Source organism: Pan troglodytes, chromosome 16 (assembly GCF_028858775.2).
Source record: "Pan troglodytes isolate AG18354 chromosome 16, NHGRI_mPanTro3-v2.0_pri, whole genome shotgun sequence".
Taxonomy (NCBI): Eukaryota; Metazoa; Chordata; class Mammalia; order Primates; family Hominidae; genus Pan; species Pan troglodytes.
In genome coordinates this window covers 42,879,117-42,898,645 of record NC_072414.2, presented here as the reverse complement: position 1 = coordinate 42,898,645, position 19,529 = coordinate 42,879,117, and the positions used below count along the sequence as shown (strand labels likewise).

At 42.4% G+C, this 19,529-nt stretch overlaps 1 long non-coding RNA gene across 3 annotated transcripts in view; it reads left to right on the top strand.

Moving 5' to 3' along the window:
• Positions 1 to 19,529, top strand: part of LOC107968623 (uncharacterized) — a 47,798-nt gene that overhangs the window by 9,544 nt on the left and 18,725 nt on the right. Inside the window, exon 3 of one of the 3 annotated variants that reach the window (XR_010151697.1) lies at positions 7,668 to 9,443. The exons of the other annotated variants lie outside the window; for them this stretch is intronic. This is a non-coding gene — a long non-coding RNA (uncharacterized LOC107968623). Of the gene's footprint in view, positions 1 to 7,667; positions 9,444 to 19,529 lie in introns of those variants that run through there. 3 annotated transcript variants of the gene reach the window in all.

Here is a 19,529-nt window from a genome sequence, read left to right as displayed (position 1 = left end):
CACTTGAGGTCGGGAGTTTGAGACCAGCCTGGCCAATGTGGCGAAACCCCATCTTTATTAAAAATACAAAAAATGAGCTAGGTGTGGAGGTGCGCCCCTGTAATTCTCAGCTACTCAGGAGACTGAGGCAGGAGAATCACTTGAACCTGGGACGTGGAGGTTGCAGTGAGCCCAAATAGCACCACTGAACTCCAGCCTGGGTGACAGAGTAAGACTCCATCTCAAAAAAAAAAAAAAAAGAAAGAAAATAGGACAGGGCCAGGCGCAGTGGCTCACACCTGTAATCCCAGCACTTTGGGAGGTCGAGGCAGGCAGATCACCTGAGGTCGGGAGTTCAAGACCAAACTGACCAACATGGAGAAACCCCGTCTCTACTAAAAATACAAAATTAGCCAGGGTGGTGGCGCATGCCTATAATCCCAGCTACTTAGGAGGCTGAGGCAGGAGAATTGCTTGAACCCTGGAGGCCCAGGTTGAGGTTAGCCGAGATCACGCCATTGCCCTCCAGCCTGGGCAACGAGCAAAACTCCGTCTCAAAAAGAAAAAAAAAGGACAGAAAAGTGATTCCGTACACTTTAAGAAGGTGCAGTGGTCCAAGGACAGCAGGAGGGCAAACTAGTATATTCTCCATAAGACTATCACCAGCCACTCTGCAAGTTTTTTTCCTGTCTCACTTGTTTTATTTTCTTTCTGTCTCAATTGGAAATACACAGACAGAAAGCTTTCTTTCTGTCTCACTTGGAAATATACAGAGGTACAGGAAAAGGTAAGACATGTTTTTCTTCCGTGTGTTTCCTCAGCTTTCATTTAGAAAACTTTTATTTATTTTGCATAAACATTCACTTTATTCCAAATTCAACATGTACAAAAGCTTACACTGAGAAAAGTATTCCTCTTTTCCTTTCCCCACCCTCCTACTTTCCTCCTTAGAAGCAACCACCATGATCCATTTCTTCAGCAATATTTTCTGCAGAAATAATAGCTTTCATTTTGAAAGTCATTTATGCCATCCCATGCCCACAGAGAATTCAGCCCACTTATTTTTAGAATATATCTCTAGAGAATCATTCCTTTTTATAACATTTTACTGAAAATCTCTGCCCACCTGTTGATTAGAGTATTGCAAACAGACAACAGTTGTTCATGCTTGCTTACCCCAAGAGTTATCATCCCTGCTCCAGCAGTGCACCTGGGAATTGCCTGAAAGGAAAGTTCTAGGATACACACACACATATCCAATGGCCCCAGTTCTCCCCTTCTATACTCTCTCCTAGGCTCTCATCCTATTTTCAATCCCCTCAACTACTAAACTGCATTTAGTATTCTTTATCCCCAGGCTGTTTGGGTTTGACATTTGGCAAGGTTTTTCCAGCAAAGACCTTGACAACTCTCATCAATAGTTCTGATTTTTCACGCTCGATGTTGCCTCAGTTTACCCCCAATAACGTCCCCCATTGCTTCATTTCCCCTGCAAACATCTTACTTTAGTACCTCATCTCTCTCCTGAATCATTATAACAATCTAATTTGTCATCGCCATCACTGTCCTCTCCTCTTTTCAGCCAGCCATCCAATTTCTAACTCAGAAATCTTTTACTATTCCTAGTTCAAAATAGTTTGGTGGGGAAAATAGAAGCTCTTTACCTGGGCATCTGTAGATATTTATAACTCTTCCATTGCCTGCCTCTCTACCCTCTTCTCATACTATTCTTTTTTTTTTTTTTTTGAGATGGAGCTGTGCTCTTGTTGCCCCAGGCTGGAGTGCAATGGCACAACCTCAGCTCACTGCAACCTCCTCCTGCTGGGTTCAAGCGATTCTCCTGCCTCAGCCTCCCAAGTAGCTGGGATTACAGGCACCTGCCACCATGCCCAGCTAATTTTTTGTATGTTTAGTGAAGATGGGGTTTCACCATGTTGGCCATGCTGGTCGCCTGACCTCAGGTGATCTGCCCATCTTGGACTCCCAAAGTGCTGGGATTACAGGCATGAGCCATTGCACCCTGGCCTTTTTTTTTTTTTTTTAAGACAGAGTCTCGCCCTGCCACCCAGGCTGGAGTGCAGTGGCGCGATCTCGGCTCACTGCAACCTCCGCCTTTTGGGTTCAGGCAGTTCTCCTGCCTCAGCTTCCCAAGTAGCTGGGACTACAGGCGTGTGCCACCACACCAGCTAATTTTTGTATTTTTAGTAGAGATGGGGTTTCACTATGTTGGCCAGGCTGGTCTCAAACTCCTGACCTCAGGTGATCTGCCCACCTTGGCCTCTCAAAGTGCTGGGATTACAGGTGTGAGCCACCACACCTGGCCTCATACTAGTCTTATGTCAGAATTTTTTATTTTAGTGATATTGAGCTGCCTGAATTCCCTGAGTGTGCCGTGCTGTTTAACTCCTCATGTTTTTGCACCTGCTGACTGCCTGGAATATTCTTCCACTCTTTGTTTAACTGAAAAATTCCTATTTATCCTTTAAAACAGAACTCAGACCTTATTTCCTCTATCAAACCTTATGTTTGTACCTTTTACAACCTTTACTAAAAGTGAGTTGAAATTACCGGTTTATATGTCTCTCTTCCCTATTAGAGCTGACCCTTGGGGATATGAAGATGAAGGCAGGAACATGTTTTCCATATTCATCTTCTTACTCTCAGTTCTAACAGAGTCTGTATTTATTTCCATGGAAAGATATTCATGATACATCAATGTAAGTGAAGAAAACAGGTTATAAAACAGTATAATATATGTATGGTTTGAGCTCATCTTTGCCAAAAATATATGTCAATGTCACACATCACAATTTGTAAATATAAAAGTATTTGCCTTATTTATTTAATGTGTTTCTCCCTCACTAGGCTGAATGCTCTTTGAGGGCAGGGATCAGGTGTTCACTGCTGTTTATGCAGTGCCTGGCACAATGGCTGGCAATTAATAAGCATTTATACATTTGTTAGAAGGGAGAATGTGCATAGAAAAATAACTGGAAGATGAATACCCAAACCTTAAAGATGGTTGCCTCAGATAATAGAATTATGGTTACTGTGTATTTTTTCTTTATATTTTTCTGTATTTATTGAAGTTTTAGAAATGATAATATATTACTTTCATAATCATAAGAAAAATTAAAACTGCTTTAGGAGGGATGGAAAGAAGGAATTCAGAGGCTCTAGTTACTACTTCCTCAGTCACAGTAGATGATATGGATTTGCCTCAGACACAGGACCTGTGGGGAGCTAGGAGTGCCAGAGATTAAAATAGAACCAGAGGAAGAACTATGAGGAGAGAGGTGCTAGTAGGACACCTGATTAGTGGGTCCCTTCAGCAAGAATCTTCAAAGGCCTCCCATCACTTACAGAACAAAATCCAATCTTTTTTTTTTTTTTTTTTTTTTTTTTGATACAGAGTCTTGCTCTGTCGCCTAGGCTGGAGTGCAATGGCACAATCTCAGCTCACTGCAAGCTCCGCCTCCCAGGTTCATGCCGTTCTCCTGCCTCAGCCTCCTGAGTAGCTGGGACTACAGGCGCCTGCCACCACACCCGGCTAATTTTTTGTATTTTTTTGTAGAGACGGGGTTTCACCATGTTAGCCAGGATGGTCTCAATCTCCTGACCTCGTGATCCGCCCGCCTCGGCCTCCCAAAGTGCTGGGATTACAGGCGTGAGCCACTGCGCCAGGCCTAACAAAATCCAATCTTATCAGCAGAACCACAGAGGTAGGCGTTAACAAGCTTAGGTGGCTCCCCTTTCTCCTCTCCCTCCACCACCCTCCTATTTGAGCCTCTAGAAATACTGAACTACTTGTGCTTTCCAGAATACTCCCATTCTCGGGTCTCTTCGTTTTCCTTCAAACTCATTCTCTCTTTGACTCCATGTATCCAGGTCACACTGATGCAAGAGGTGGGTTCCCATGGTCTTGGGCAGCTTTGCCCCTGTGGCTTTGCAGAGTATAGCCCACCTCCTAGCTGCCTTCATGGACTGGCATTGAGTGTCTGTGAATTTTCCAGGTGCACGGTACAAGCTGTAGGTGGATCTACCATTCTGGGGTCTGGAAGATGGTGGCCCTCTTCTCACAGCTCAACTAGGCAGTGGCCCAGTAGGGACTCTGTGTGGGGGCTCCAATCCCACATTTCCCTTCTCCACTCCACTAGCAGTTCTCTATGAGAGCCCTGCCTCTGCAGCAAACTTCTGCCTGGACATCCAGGTGTTTCCATATATCCTCTGAAATCTAGACAGAGGTTCCCAAACTTCAATTCTTGAAGTTTGTGCAGATGCAATTCTGTGCATCTGCAGGCTCAAAACCACGTGGAAGCTGCCAAGGCTTGGGGCTATGCAGCAGACTTCTGCCTGGACATCCAGGTGTTTCCATACATCCTCTGAAATCTAGGCGGAGGTTCCCAAACTTCAATTCTTGACTTCTGTGCATCTGCGGGCTGAAAACTACGTGGATGCTGCCAATGCTTGCGGCTTGCACCCACTGAAGCCATGGCCTGAGCTGTACCTTGGCCCCTTTTAGTCATGGCTGGAGCAGCTAGGATTCAGGGCACCAAGTGCCTAGACTGCACACAGCACGGGGACCCTGGTCCTAGCCCACTACACCATTTTTTCTTCCTAGACCTCCAGGCCTGTGATGGGAGGGGCTGCTGTGAAGACCTCTGACATGCCCTGGAGACATTTTCCCCATTGTCTTGGGTATTAACATTTGGCTTCTCGTTACTTATGCAAATTTCTGCAACCAGCCTGAACTTCTCCTCAGAAAATGGTATTTTCTTTTCTATCGCATTGTCAGGCTGCAAATTTTCCAAACCTTTATGCTCTGCTTCCCTTATGAAACTGAATGCCTTTAACAGCATCCATGTCACCTCTTGGATGCTTTCCTGCTTAGAAATTTCTTCCACCAGATACCCTAAATCATCTCTCTCAAGTTGAAAGTTCCACAAATCTCTAGGGCAGGGGCAAAATGCCACCATTCTCTTTGCTAAAACATAACAAAAGTTACCTTTGCTCCAGTTCCCAACAAGTTCCTCATCTCTATCTGAGACCACCTCAGCCTGGACCTTATTGTTCATACCATTATCAGCATTTTTGTCAAAGCCATGCAACAAGTCTCTAGGAAGTTACAAACTTTCTCACATTTTCCTGTCTTCTTCTGAGCCCTCCAGACTGTTCCAACCTCTTCCTGTTACCCAATTCCAAAGTTGCTTCCAGATTTTCAGATATCTTTTCAGTGGCACCCCACTTTTGGTACCAATTTACTGTATTCATCTGTTTTCACACTGCTGATAAAGACATACCCTAGACTGGGCAATTTACAAATGAAAGAAGTTTAACTGGACTTACAGTTCCACATGGGTAGGGATGCCTTGCAGTCATGGGAGAAGGCAAGGAGGAGCAAGTTACATCTTACATGGTTGGAGGCAGGCAAAAAGAGTTTATGCAGGAAAACTCCCCCTTATAATTAACCATTAGATCTCATGAGACTTACTCACTATCACAGAACAGCACAGGAAAGACCTGTCCCCCATGATTCAATTACCTCCCACTGGGTCCCTCCCACAACACATGGGAATTCAAGATGAAATTTGGGTGGGGACACAGCCAAACTGTACCATTATTCATTTATGCAACTTTTATTGATCTACTACAATGTGTCAGGCATTGAACCATGCTAGAGATACAAGATAGACACAACTCCCTTCCTGGAGTTTATTTATTTATTTATTTGGGGCGGAGTCTCACTCTGTCGCCCAGGCTGGAGTGTGATCTTGGCTCACTGCAACCTCCATCTCCTGGGTTCAAGCGATTCTCCTGCCTCAGCCTCCAAAGTAGCTGGGACTACAGGTGCGTGCCACCCGGCTAATTTTTTTTTTTTTTTTTTTTTTTGAGATGGAGTTTTGCTCTTGTCACCCAGGCTGGAGTGCAATGGCGTGATCTTGGCTCACTGCAACCTCTGCCTCCGGGTTCAAGTGATTCTCCTGCCTCAGCCTCCTGAGTAGCTGGGATTACAGGCGCCCAACACCACACCCAGCCAATTTTTGTATTTTTAGTAGAGATTGGGTTTCACCATGGGGGCCAGGCTGGTCTTGGACTCCTGACCTCAGGTGATCCACCTGTCTCAGCCTCCCAAAGTACTGGGATTATAGGCATGAGCCACCACACCCAGCCCAGTCCTGGAGTTTTTAGTCCCATGGATAAAATAGGTACTAAATAAATATTGTAGCCCAATCAGCTTTCAGGGACAAATCTATAAACAAGTTTATTGACTCATGGCAATGACAGAGACCACTTACCAGAGGAACTGTGGAGCATCTGACTAGACAAAGGAAAAGATGGAATTATTATAGGATTGTGGGGGAAGAGTAGAGTTTAGGTGAAATTTAAATGAAGCAGTGTTTTCACAAGGTCAAAGCAAAGCAGAGCTGTGTGTAAATGAGTCAACATAAGGCCTGGACTGCTGAGAGGGACCCAGCAGACCTGCATTAAAAAAAATATTGAAGAGAATTCTTTAGGCTAATAGGAAATAACACCAGATGGTAACTCAAATTATACAAAGAAATACATAACACAGCAATTATTAAACATATGAGTAAATATAAAGGACTGTACCCATATATTTTCTAAGAACTTTGAAACAGAATATTATGTGAACTAATATTATAAAACAATAAATGGCTTTATAACATATATAGATGTAATGTGTATGACAATAGTAAAACAAGAAGGTGTAAGTGGAACTATATTAGAGCAAAGTTTCTATGTTTTACTAGAGTTATTACTCTGAAATAGATTTTGATAAATCAAGATGCATATTTTAATTCTTAGAGTGGCCACTTAGAAAATAACTTAAAAAATAGTAAAAAATTAACAAATTAAATGGGATATAAAAAATATCTATTAAACATAAAAAACAGTAAAGGAAGAACAGAAGAACAAAAAAGACAAGCAGCATATAGAGAACAAATAGCAAAATGGCAGACATTAATTCAACCTTATTGATAAATTGTATTAAATCTGAATGGGGGTTGGGCACAGTAGCTCATGCCTGTAAATCCAGTGCGTTGGGAGGCCAAGGCAGGAGGATCACTTGTGGCCAGGAGTTCAAGACCCATCCTAGGAAAAATAGCAAGACCCTGTCTCTACAAAACAAAATAAAAAATTAGCCAGGCATGGTGATGTGCACCTGTAGTCCTAGCTACTTGGGAGGCTGAGGCAGGAGGATCCCTTGAGTCCAGGATTTCAAGGTTGCAGTGAGCTATGATTGTGCCACTGCACTCCACTCTGGGTGACAATGTGAGACCCTGTCTCTAAAATTAAAAAAAATTCTGAATGGGTTATTTCCCTCATTCTGTTAATGTGGTACATTACATTGGTTGATTTTCATTTGTGGAACCATCCTTGCATTCCAGAAATAAATCCCACTTGGTCATGGTGTATAACCCTTTTAATGAATTCTATTTGCCTGCACTATTTTGAGGATTTTTTTAAATCAATCAATATTCATCAGGGATATTGGACTGTGGTTTTCTTTTCTTGTAGTGTCTGTCTGATTTTGGTATCAGGATAATGTTAGCGTCTTAAAATGAGTTTGGAAGTGTTCCTTCCTCTTCACTTTTTGGAGGAGTTTTAGGAGGTTTGAGAGTTTGGTGTTCATTCTTCTTTAACTTTTTTTTTTTTTTCTTCAGAGACCAGATCTCACTACGTTGCCCAGGATGGTCTTGAACTCCTGGACTCAAGCAAGCCTCTTGCCTCGACCTCCTAAAAAGCTGGGATGACAGGCATGAGTCACCGTGCCCAGTCTTCATTCTTTAAATATTTGGTAGAATTCATCAGTGAAGCCATCTCATCCTGGGCTTTTCTTTGTTGACAGATTTTTTATTACTGATTCAATCTCATTCTAACTATAGGTCTGTTCAGATTTTCTTTTACTTTATGATTCAGTCTTGATAAATTGTATTTTTCTAGGAATTTATCCATTTCTTCTAGGTTATCCAGTTTGTTAGTGTACAGTTGTTCATAGTATTCTCTTATCCTATTTATTTCTGTGACTTTGATTGTAATGTTCTGATTTTGGTTATTTGAGTATTTCTTTTTTTCTTAATTTAGCTACAGGTTGTCAATGCAGTTAACACTTTTTGAAAAACAAATTTTGGTTTCATTGATTTCTCTATTGTGTTTCTATTCTATATTGCACTTATCTCTGCACAAATCTTTAGTTTGCTCTTTTTTTTTTGAGACGAAGTCTTGCTCTGTCGCTCAGGCTGGAGTGCAGTGGCACAATCTTGGCTCACTGCAAGCTCTGCCTCCCAAGTTCACGCCATTCTCCTGCCTCAGCCTCCCAAGTAGGTGGGATTACAGGCGCCTGCCACCACACCAGGCTAATTTTTGTATTTTTAGTAGAGACGGGGTTTCACCTTGTTAGCCAGGATGTTCTCGATTTCCTGACCTTGTGATCCACCTGCCTCGGCCTCCCAAAGTGCTGGGATTACAGGCGTGAGCCACCGCGCCTGGACTGCTCTTCTTTTTCTAGTTCCCTAATGTGTACAATTAGGTTGAAAACTATTCCACTTTTTTTTTTTGAGACAGAGTCTTGCTCTCTCACCCAATCTAGAGTGCAGTGATGTGATCTTGGCTCACTGCAACCTCCGCCTCCCAGGTTCAAGCGATTCTTCTGCCTCAGCCTCCCGAGTAGCTGGGATTACAGGTGCCCGCTACCACACCTGGCTAGTTTTTGTATTTTTTAGTAGAGACGGGGTTTTGCCATCTTGGCCAGGCTGGTCTCAAACTCCTGACCTCATGATACACTCGCCTCGGCCTCCCAAAGTGCTAGGATTACATAGGATTACAGGCGTGAGCCACTGCGCCTGGCGTTTTTTGTTTTTTTTTTTTTTTTTTTTGGAGACAGAGGTTCCTTTCATTGCCCAGGCTGGAGTGCAGTAGCTTGATCTCGACTTACTGCAACCTCTCCACTTACCAGGTTCAAGTGATTCTTGTGCCTCAGCCACTCGAGTAGCCGGGGTTACAGGTATGCGCCACCAATCCTGGCTTACTTTTGTATTTTTAGTGGACACGGGGGTTTCACCATGTTGTCCAGGCTGGTCTCAAACTCCTGACCTCAAGTGATCGCCCACCTTGACCTCCCAAAGTGCTGAGATTACAGGCTTGAGCCACCGCATCTGGCCTATTCCACTTTTTTAATGAATGTGTTTACAGCTATTAATTTCTCTCAGCACTGTTTTGCTGCATCTCATATGTTTTGGTATGCTGTGTTTGTATTTTCATAAATCTTAAGGTATTTTCCAGTTTCCCTTGTATTCCTTCTTTGACCTATTGTTGTTGTTTAAAAGTGTGTGGTTTAATTTCTACATATTTGTGAGTTTTCCAGTTTTCCTTCTGTTATTGATTTCTAGTTTCATTCCATTGTGGTCAGAAAATATATTTTGTATTTCAGTCTTTTTAAATGTATTAGTGTTTGTGTTGTGGCCTAACATACAGTCTGTCCTGTAGAATGTTCCACATATACTTGAGAAGAATGTGTACTCTGCTGCTGTTGGGCAGAGTGTACATATGTCTGTTAAGTATAATTGGTTTATAGTATTATACAAGTCCTCAATTTCCTATTAATCTTCTTTCTGGTTTCTAACCATTTTTGAAAGCGTGTATTGAAATCTCCAGCTATTCTTGAATCACTCTTTTTCCCTTCAGTTCTGTTTTGGTTTTTAGGGTTTTGGGGGGTTTTTTTTGAGACACAGTCTCACTCTGTCACCCAGGCTGGAGTGCAGTGGCGTGATCTTGGCTCATTGCAACTTCTGCCTCCCCGGTTCAGGCGATTCTCCTGCCCCAGCCTCCCCAGCTGGGATTACAGGCGCATACCACCACACCCAGCTAATTTTTGTATTTTCAGTAGAGACAGAGTTTTATCATGTTGGCCAGACTGGTCTCGAACTCCTGACCTCAAGTGATCCACCCACCTTAGCCTCCCAAAGTGCTGGGATTAGAGGCATGTCCCACCGCACCCAGCAATTCTGTTGTGTTGTGTTTTTTTTGTTTGTTTGTTTGTTTTTTGCTTTTTTGGTTAGATGAAAGATCTAAGTGAATGGATAGACACTGCATGTTCATGGATCGAAAAGACTCAGTATTGCTAAGATTATAATTCTCCCCAAAATGTTCTTAGATTCTACGCAATCTCTATCAAAGCTGTAGCAGTTGGCTAGATGCAGTGGTCCACACCTATAATCCTAGCCTTTTATCGGGCCAAGGTAGGAGGATCATTTAAAGCTGGGAGTTTCAGACCAACCTGGACAACACAGTGAGAGACCCCTATCTCTACAAAAATAAAAATAAAACAACTAGCTGGGCACGGTGGTGCGTGCTTGTACTCCTAGCTACTCTGGAGGCTAAGGCGGAGGATCACTTGAAGCCAGGAGTTCAGGGTTACTGTGAGTTATGATCATGCCACAGCACTCCAGCCTGGATGACAGAGTGAGACCATATCTCTAAAACAAACAAGCAAAAAACTGCAGCAGGCTTTTTGGCAAAAATGAAAAATGAATCAGCTGGTCCTAAATTTTATATGTAATATCCAGGAACATTTTGAAAAAGAACAAAGCTGGAAGACTTATAATACCCAGTTTCAAAGCTTACTATAAACAGATAGTAATCAAGACAATGTAGTATTGGTGTAAAGATAGGCATGTATAAAACTGAGAGTTCAGAAATTATGGTCCATTGATTTTTGATGAAGTAGCCAAGACATTTCAATGGAGAAAGGACCATCTTTTCAACAAATAGTATTGGGACAATTGAATATCCATATGCAAAATGTGAACCTAGGCTCTTACTTCACATTATATACAAAATGGAACTCAAAATGGATCTCAGACCTACATGTGAGAAGTAAAACTACAAAAGTTCTAAAAGAAAACACAGGAGAGGCCAGGCGCAGTGGCTCATGCCTGTAATCCCAGCACTTTGGGAGACCAAGGTGGGCAGATCATGAGGTCAGGAGATCGAGACCATCCTGGCTAACACGGTGAAACCCCGTCTCTACTAAAAATACAAAAAATTAGCCGGGTGTGGTGGCAGGCGCCTGTAGTCCCAGCTACTCAGGAGGCTGAGGCAGGAGAATGGCGTGAGCCCGGGAGGCGGAGCTTGCAGAGAGCTGAGATGGTGCCACTGCACTCCAGCCTGGGCGCGACAGAGCGAGACTCTGTCTCAAAAAGAAAAAAGAAAAATAGAGTTTCATATTAAAAAAGAAAACACAGGAGAAAATCTTTATGACCTTGGGCTAGGCAGAGTTCTTAAATATGACATCAAAAGCACAGTTCACAAAAATAGCTGACAAATTGGATTTTATCAAAATTAAAACTTTTGGGTTTAAAAGACATCCATAATAAATTGAAAAGATGTAGACTGAAAGAAAATATTTATAACTCATGTATGTGATAAAGGGCTTATATCCAAAATATACAAAGAACTCATAACTTAGTAATAAGAAGACTAATAATCTAATTTTAAAATGAAGTAAACATTTGAATAGACATTTCACCAAAGAGGATATATAAATGGCTAATAATCACTTGAAAAAATGTGCAACATCATTAGTCATGAGGGAAGTGCAAGTCAAAACCACAATAAGATAGCATTAACACACCCACTAAGCTATAACCAAAAAGTCAGACAATACCTAGTGATGGAGGAGTTATGGGAAAACCTTCACATATTGCTGATGAGAATATAAAATAGAACAGCCATATTGTGAAATTGTTTGGCAGTTTCTTAAAAAGCTAAATAGATTTGCCATACAACTCAGCGATTCTACTAAGTATCTACCCAAGAGAAATGAAAACATATATTCATGCAAACACTTGTATAGAAATGTTCATAGCAACATCATTCATAATAGCCAAAAACTGGAGACAACCCAAATGTTCATCAACTGATGAATGAATAAACAAAATGTAGTTTATCTATATACAATGGACTATTATTCAGCCATAAAAAGGAATGAAGTACTGACACATGCTACAACATGGGTGAACTTTGAAAACATTATGCTAAGTGAAAGAAGCCAGTCACAAAAAACTGTATAGTGTATGATTTCATTTATATGAAATGACCAGGAAAGGAAAATTTTTAGAGACAGAAAGCAGATCAGTAGTTGTCTGAAACTGAAGGTAACAAGTGAGGATTGACTGCAAATTCTCTTTTTGTTTGTTTGTTTTGTTTCTTTTTTTTTTTGACTGCACATTCTCACAAGGAATTTTCTGGGTGTTAGAAATGTTCTAAAACTGGATTGTGACAGTGGTTGCACAAAGCTATCAATTTACTAAAAATTATTCAGTGTACACTTATAATGGGTGAAGTCTTATGGTACATAAAATATATTTCAATAAAACTAAGAAAAAGTCTCATGAATTTCAGAAATGCTAATTTATTATTGATTGACAGTTTGCTACAGGATCTTTCTGGGGCTTAGTGACTAGAGATGCATGCAGAATTAGAAAGATAAAATAATTTGTTTAGAAAAATTAGGAGATTGAGAAGGGTTTGGTGGTGGTCAGAGAAAAACCTTGGGAATGGCAAAAAGTTAGTCAGGAAACTCTCCAGGCTGAGAAAGGCCTAGAAAAAGAGACACTGGGTGGAGTTCTGGGGACTGCAGCAGTGGGGATTTAGGCAACTTTGTATACAGTTCCACTCTCATGCCCAAGGGGGCGCCAGAGCAGCAAGCCTCAGTCGTGACTGTGGACATTCCTAGCCCCTAATGCTGGGTCACGGTACTGCGTTCATTCAAAACCTGACCCAGGTTTTTTAGAGACAAGGACTCTCCATTTTGTTTTATTATCTTTCTTGAGAGGCGGAGGGAATTTGCCTGGAGGTGGCTTCCTTTTTTTTTTTTTTTTTTTTTTTTTGAGACGGAGTCTCGCTCTGTCGCCAGGCTAGAGTGCTGTGGCGCAATCTCGGCTCACTGCAACTTCCAACTCCCTGGTTCAAGGGATTCTTCTGCCTCCACCTCCCAAGTAGCTGGGATTACAGGCATGCACCACCATGCCCGGCTAATTTTTGTATTTTTAGTAGAGATGCGGTTTCACTGTGTTGGCCAGGATGGTCTCGATCTCCTGACCTCGTGATCCGCCCGCTTCGGCCTCCCAAAGTGCTGGGATTACAGGCATGAGCCACCACGCCCGGCCGGTGGCTTCCTTTTAAGTCTGAAAATGCAGCAGGAAGAGCCAAGCGAGGCCCTGTGACTCTCTATGGAGAGAGGCAGTGGTTACAGCCCAAAGAGCCCTAAGAAGAGCTTTTTCAGAATGACACATACTAGTTTCTTCCTCTCCTTTCATGACTCAGGTCCACATTTCACACAGACTTTTGCCTGTGCCAGACTTGCCTCTGCCTTGACCGCTAGCCAGCAGACTGTGTCCACAGTGTTTTCCCGCTCCTGCTACCCGGTCTGAATCAGCCTGGTAAAAACATTAGCTGGAAGATATCTGTTTACTGGGTAAATTCCTCTACAACAAATACCTTTGCAATGAAAATCTCTATTTAACCAAAAGTTCTCCACAGCCCAGCTTATGTCTAACCTAGTTCAAGCAGTAATCCATGAAATAAAACTCTACTCCATACCACATATTTAGACAGTCAAGTTGAGCTACTTGTAAAGAGATTTGACCTGTAATACTTTTATTTTCCCCGAGGAGCTGGAAATATAAGTAGAGGCAAAAACAGAGTCCCCTTTGCACTTGGAGAGTATTTTCCCACATGCACTCATTTTAAAAATCCAGTTCCCAGGAAATCTTTGTAAGGACTTTTCCCAATAGTCTACCAGATCCAGGACAAGGAAGAAAGATAGGCTCCAGATTGGATAAGCAGAGACCTTCCCAGAAGGAAAAATGGGAATTTAATATTCAAGCAGGCCCTGATCCAGAGCATTATGGGAACTGACCAAGGGATCAAAAATGAATCAAGTTAAAAAGAAGCTAAATAACATTCCAAAGAAGTGATAGTACTGTTGAAGCCTGAGGCTATACTCCACCGCGCCCAGCCCTGTACTAATATACTAACGAGAATCAAAACTTCAAAAACTACAGTACGTAGATCATATGACAGAATTAATTGCATCAGTAGTCCTTCTATACTGCTAAGAGCAAGGTGTTACATACAGATGATGCTCCTTGATTTACAGTAGGGTTACATCCCAAAAAACTCATCATAAGTTGAAAATATCATAAGCGGAAAATGTATTTAATACACCTAGCCTACTGAACATCATAGACTAGCCTGCCTTAAAAGTCTCAGATCACTTATGTTAGCCTAGAGTTATTTTATATTAAAGCGTTGAATATCTCATGTAATTTATTGAATACTGTACTGAAAGTAAAACAAAATGGTTGTATGGGTGCTCAAGGTATGGTTTCTACGAATGCATATCACTTTGCACCTGGTAGAGTCGAAAAATTTTAAGTTGGGGACCATCTGTACTGCTAAGAGCAATGTTGTTGGGGAAGCCATTTTCTCCCAGGTCCATAAAATAGAAACTTCCACTTCAGAAGAATTGTGAAGACAGCATTTAGCTTCCTGCTATTTCCCCTCTCAGTTCTCCCCAAGGAAGGAGTGACTCATCTGACTGAACCACTGAGGAAGGAACTGAGCATGCTCAGCCCTTTTTGCAACCTTCTTGGACTAGCCTGCCCACTAGACAGGTGCATCCTCCCACCAACCCCACCGCTGAAGCATGTGCACCTCCCCACACACATACACTCCTGCCTCCCCAAAAAGTTCAGGAGTCAAGCACAGTCATGTATCACTTAAAGACAGGGATACGTTATGAGAAATATGTAATTAGGTCAGTGATTCCCAACCCCTTTGGCACCAGGGGGGGACCAGTTTTGTGGAAGACAATTTTTCCACAGACTGGAAAGGTGAGGTATGGTTTTGGGATGAAACTTCCACCACAGATCATCAGGTATTAGATTCTCATAAGGAGCATGCAACCTAGATCCTTCACATGTGCAGTTCACAATAGGGTTTGCACTGTTATAACAATCTAATGCTGCTACTGATCTGACAGGAGGTGGAGCTCAGGCAGTAATGCCCGCCTCCTGCTCACCGCCATTGCCATCACCTCCTGCTGTGTGACCTGGTTCCTAACAGGCCAGGGACCCGTACCTGGAACCGGGTGATTCTTTGTTGTGCAAACATCATAGAGCACACTAAAATAAATCTAGCTGCTGGCCAGGCGCGGTGGCTCACGCCTGTAATCCCAACACTTTGGGAGGCCGAGGCGGGCAGATCACGAGGTCAGGAGATCGAGACCATCCTGGCTAGCACGGTGAAACCCCGTCTCTACTAAAAATACAAAAATTAGCCGGATGTGGTGGTGGGCGCCTGTAGTCCCAGCTACTCGGGAGGCTGAGGCAGGAGAATGGCATGAACCCGGGAGGTTGAGGTTGCGGTGAGCCGAGATTGTGCCACTGCACTCCAGCCTGGTCGACAGAGTGAGACTCTGTCTCAAAAAAAATAAAATAAAATAAAATAAAAATAAAATAAATCTAGATGCTTACTACACACCTGGGCTATGTGATATATCTTATTGCTCTTAGGCTACAAACCTATACAACATGTTACTGTACTGAATACTCTAGGGAATTGTAACACAATAGTGTCTGTGTATATAAACATATCTAAACATAGGAAAGGTACAGTAAAAATACAGTATTATAATCTTAAGGGACCACTGTCATATATGTGTTCATCATTAATTAAAGAGTCCTTGGCCGGGGGCAGTGGCTCATGCCTGTAATCCTAGCACTTTGGGAGGCCAAGGCTGGCAGATCACCTGAGGTCAGGAGTTTGAGACCAGCCTGACCAACATGGAGAAATCCCATCTGTACTAAAAATACAAAATTAGCCAGGCGTGGTGGCACATGCCTATAATCCCAGCTACTAGGGATGCTGAGGCAGGAGAATCGCTTGAACCTGGGAGGTGGAGGTTGCGGTGAGCCGAGATCGTGCCATTACACTCCAGCCTGGGCAACAAGAGTGAAACTCCGTCTCAAAAAAAAAAAAAAAAAAAAAAAAGAGTCCTTATGCAGTGCATGACTGTATCAGGAAGTCTGATTGTGAGACCTGACCAGCAGCTTGTCTACTCTGTCCTCACCCTCATTAAAGCTGATGCTTTTACTTCCATCTGTCTGATTTTTGTGTCTATTTCTCGAAAGGAATTCAGATGGGTAACAGCTGTTATTTATTTGTCTCTCCAAGGCCCCCAAATCAAGACTAAGTAGCCCTGCCACTGAAAAGGTTGAAAATCAGTGAAAAATGCAAATAAATGACTCTAGTAGAAGACTAAATTCATTGTTTGCCCTTGAGCAAGGGTTGAGCTCCTCAGTCAAAGAAGAGAGTCACCTTTTCCAGAAGAGAATGCAGCTCAAGGGGAATGCAGGTGGGGCAGTGAAGGAGAAAGAGCTTCCTAGAAGCCTCGAGTGGGGGAACCAGCATCACTACCAGATTCCCTCATGTCTGCAGTGTGAAGTGGTGGCAAGAGCCCCCCACATTGGGACCCAGAAAACCTGCGATGAAATCCAAGCTGTTTTCAGATGTGTAGCCTTTACCATTTTGAGCCTCAGTTTTCTTATTTCTAAATAAGCATAAATATCTTCCTGCCTACCCTATAGGGTTACTGTGAAATTACATTTATATCATGTATATGAATGTTCATGTATATACTGGAAAGCAAAATAAAAATATAAAATAGCATGAAAAAAGTAGTGAGGAGAAGGTACTTGATGTTTTGTGATAGAAGTGCTGGATATTTCCCATTTGCTCACCCAATTCTACTCTCTACTCTGATCCATATCCTAAAGGCTGAATTGTCTGAATTGCATCACTGGGTTCCCTTGCCTTTCGGCTGCTGGTTGAGTTTAAAAAGGAGCAACAGAAGGAATTGGATAGGGGTAGATTTTGATGATTAGATTCTCTTGGTACGTCCCTGCTGGATCTCCCATGTTGGCTGCATCTCTCTGTGGAGGGCACAGCTTGTGTCAAATTGCCAAACTGCCTTTTTTTTTTTTTTGGCAGTCACCCAGGCTGTAGTGCAGTGGCACAATCGTAGCTCACTGCAGCCTTGACCTCGTGAGTTCAAGCAATCCTCCCACTCTCAGCCTCCCGAGTAGCTGGGACTACAGGCATGTACCACCATGCCCAACTTCTTTAAGTAGAGACAAGGTCTTGCTATGTTGCCCAGGATGGTCTTGAACTCCTAAACTCAAACAATCCTCCTGCCTTAGCCTCCCACAGTGCTGGAACTACAGGCGTGAGCTACACCTCTGGCCCCAGATTGCCTTCTCCACACAGTTTTCTCTCCAGACCAGTAGCATTGCCATCATCAGGGAATTTATGCAAAATGCAAATATTTTAGTCCTACCCCAGACCTACTGAAGCAGAAACTCCAGGGTGAGGCTGAGTAATCTGTGTTGTAATAAGTCCTCCAGGTAATTCTGATGCATACTAAAGCTTGAAAACTGCTTGCTGTTGGAAGGGATTACTCCCTCTCATTTGCTCGCAGTAACTAACCCTAGAATACTGCCCAATTCCTTGCTGCTTCCCCAGAACTCTTTTACCTTTGTAAATAGTCCTTTTTATTATACTCTCCTCAAATTACTCATTTTCTTTTTCTTTTTTCTTTATTTTTTTAGGCTCTTTCTTTGAATTCTAAAAATTATTCATTTTAAATATGCCATCATTTCCTGCAGGACTCTGATGTTGAGATCTCAGAAATAAGACAAGTAACTGCTTTGTATTACACCTGCGTAAAGGACAGGCACACTGATCAAGGTGAAAGAAAAAATGTCTGTCAATGAGATACCTAAATAAGATTTAGTTTAAGATCACTGTGGGCTACACAGTCCCAAAATCTTTTAGGCCAAAGCTCACAGTGAGTCTCTGTGTTTCAGGAAATATCTCCATTTGGTAAACTAAGAAATGATGTAACATCCTTGCAAGACATATGACTAAAATCTGAGGTTTCTGTGTGGGCTTTGGCTGTAATTTTGGTTTCTACCAAGGGCTTTAGTCTGAAGAGGAAAGCACTAAAATAAGTTGCTACTTGCAAAAAGAAGCTGCTGGTATTTCTTTCATTTGGCGAAGACCAAAGCTATAGTGAGCTAAATTCATATCATTTATTTTTCATCCAGTATAAAAGTTATATGGGCCAAGACATAACATTTGAGCAGCTGTAGAAGTTTAAAGGTCAGTGTGACTTAAGTGTATAATGCCCAAGACAAAGAGACACTGTTTTAGGTGTTTGTTTCCTCAAGTCTCTTGTCATAGAGACTCCTCTTGTGTCCAGGGCATAAATAAATCCAAGGCAGAAATATTCAACAGAGGTTGGGAAGAAAGCCTAGAGTAGAAACTGAGACGCCCCGCCCCAGCAAGTCATTTCCTTTGGAAATATAAGGGTTAAGCAGCCTGGAGTCAGGCTAAGAAAGAGGCTTTGGGAAAATTTAGGCCAAAGTGTTAACTCAGGTTTTTCTCACCTTTGTGGATTGAGTCCATTGCTTTTGCCTACAAATGAATAAACTGTTCTTTTTTTTTTTTTTTTTTTTTTTTTGAGATGAAGTCTCGCTCTGTTGCCCAGGCTGGAGTGCAATGGCACAATCTCAGCTCACTGCAACTTCCGCCTCCCAGGTTCAAGGGATTCTCCTGCCTCAGCTTCCCGATTAGCTGGGATTACAGGCACCTGCCACCATGCCTGGCTAATTTTTGTATTTTTAGTAGAGACAGAGTTTCACCATGCTGGCCAGGCTGGTTTCGAACTACTGACCTCAGGCAATCCACCCGCCTCGGCCTCCCAAAGTGCTGGGATTACAGGCATGAGCCACCATGCCCGGCCAAAGAAACTGGTTTTCAAAGCAGTATCTCTTGTTTCTGCCTCATGATTTATTTATTCAGTCAGTAAGAGCTGGACCCTGAAAAATGGTGAAGTTGGCTAAACTTATCTTCAAATTTTTTCCTTAATCCATTAAAAAAAAATTTTTTTTAAACAATTTCTCTCACTCACCACACCACACACACACACACACACACACACACACACACACACACACAAACCAATACCTGGTGCTTTCAAGCCGTAACCTGTCTGTTCACGGCTACCACTTGAACCAGCATCCCAGATTTCCCCCTTTGAACTATTGTAGAGTACAGTCAGAATTTAAAGGAATAAGATCCTATCCCTCATGGTCTGTTACAGACATGATTATCTGATTAGCCCTGATGGGCAACGGCTTGATGCTAGAAATCCTCTCACCTAAGGCAGCCCAGTGGAGTGGACCAATCAGGAACTGAAGGCTTTACTAGCTGTGTGACCTTGGGCAAGTTACATAGATTCTTGGGGTTGAAAGGAACCAATGCTTTAATACATAACACCTCACTGAGGTGTAATCCATCTTCTATGTCATTTTCTTCTGAAAATAACTTCTACTACTTCTTCAGCACTTCCTATGGGCCAGGGCCTAGGCAAAGTATGTGCTATACATTATCACTAGTCC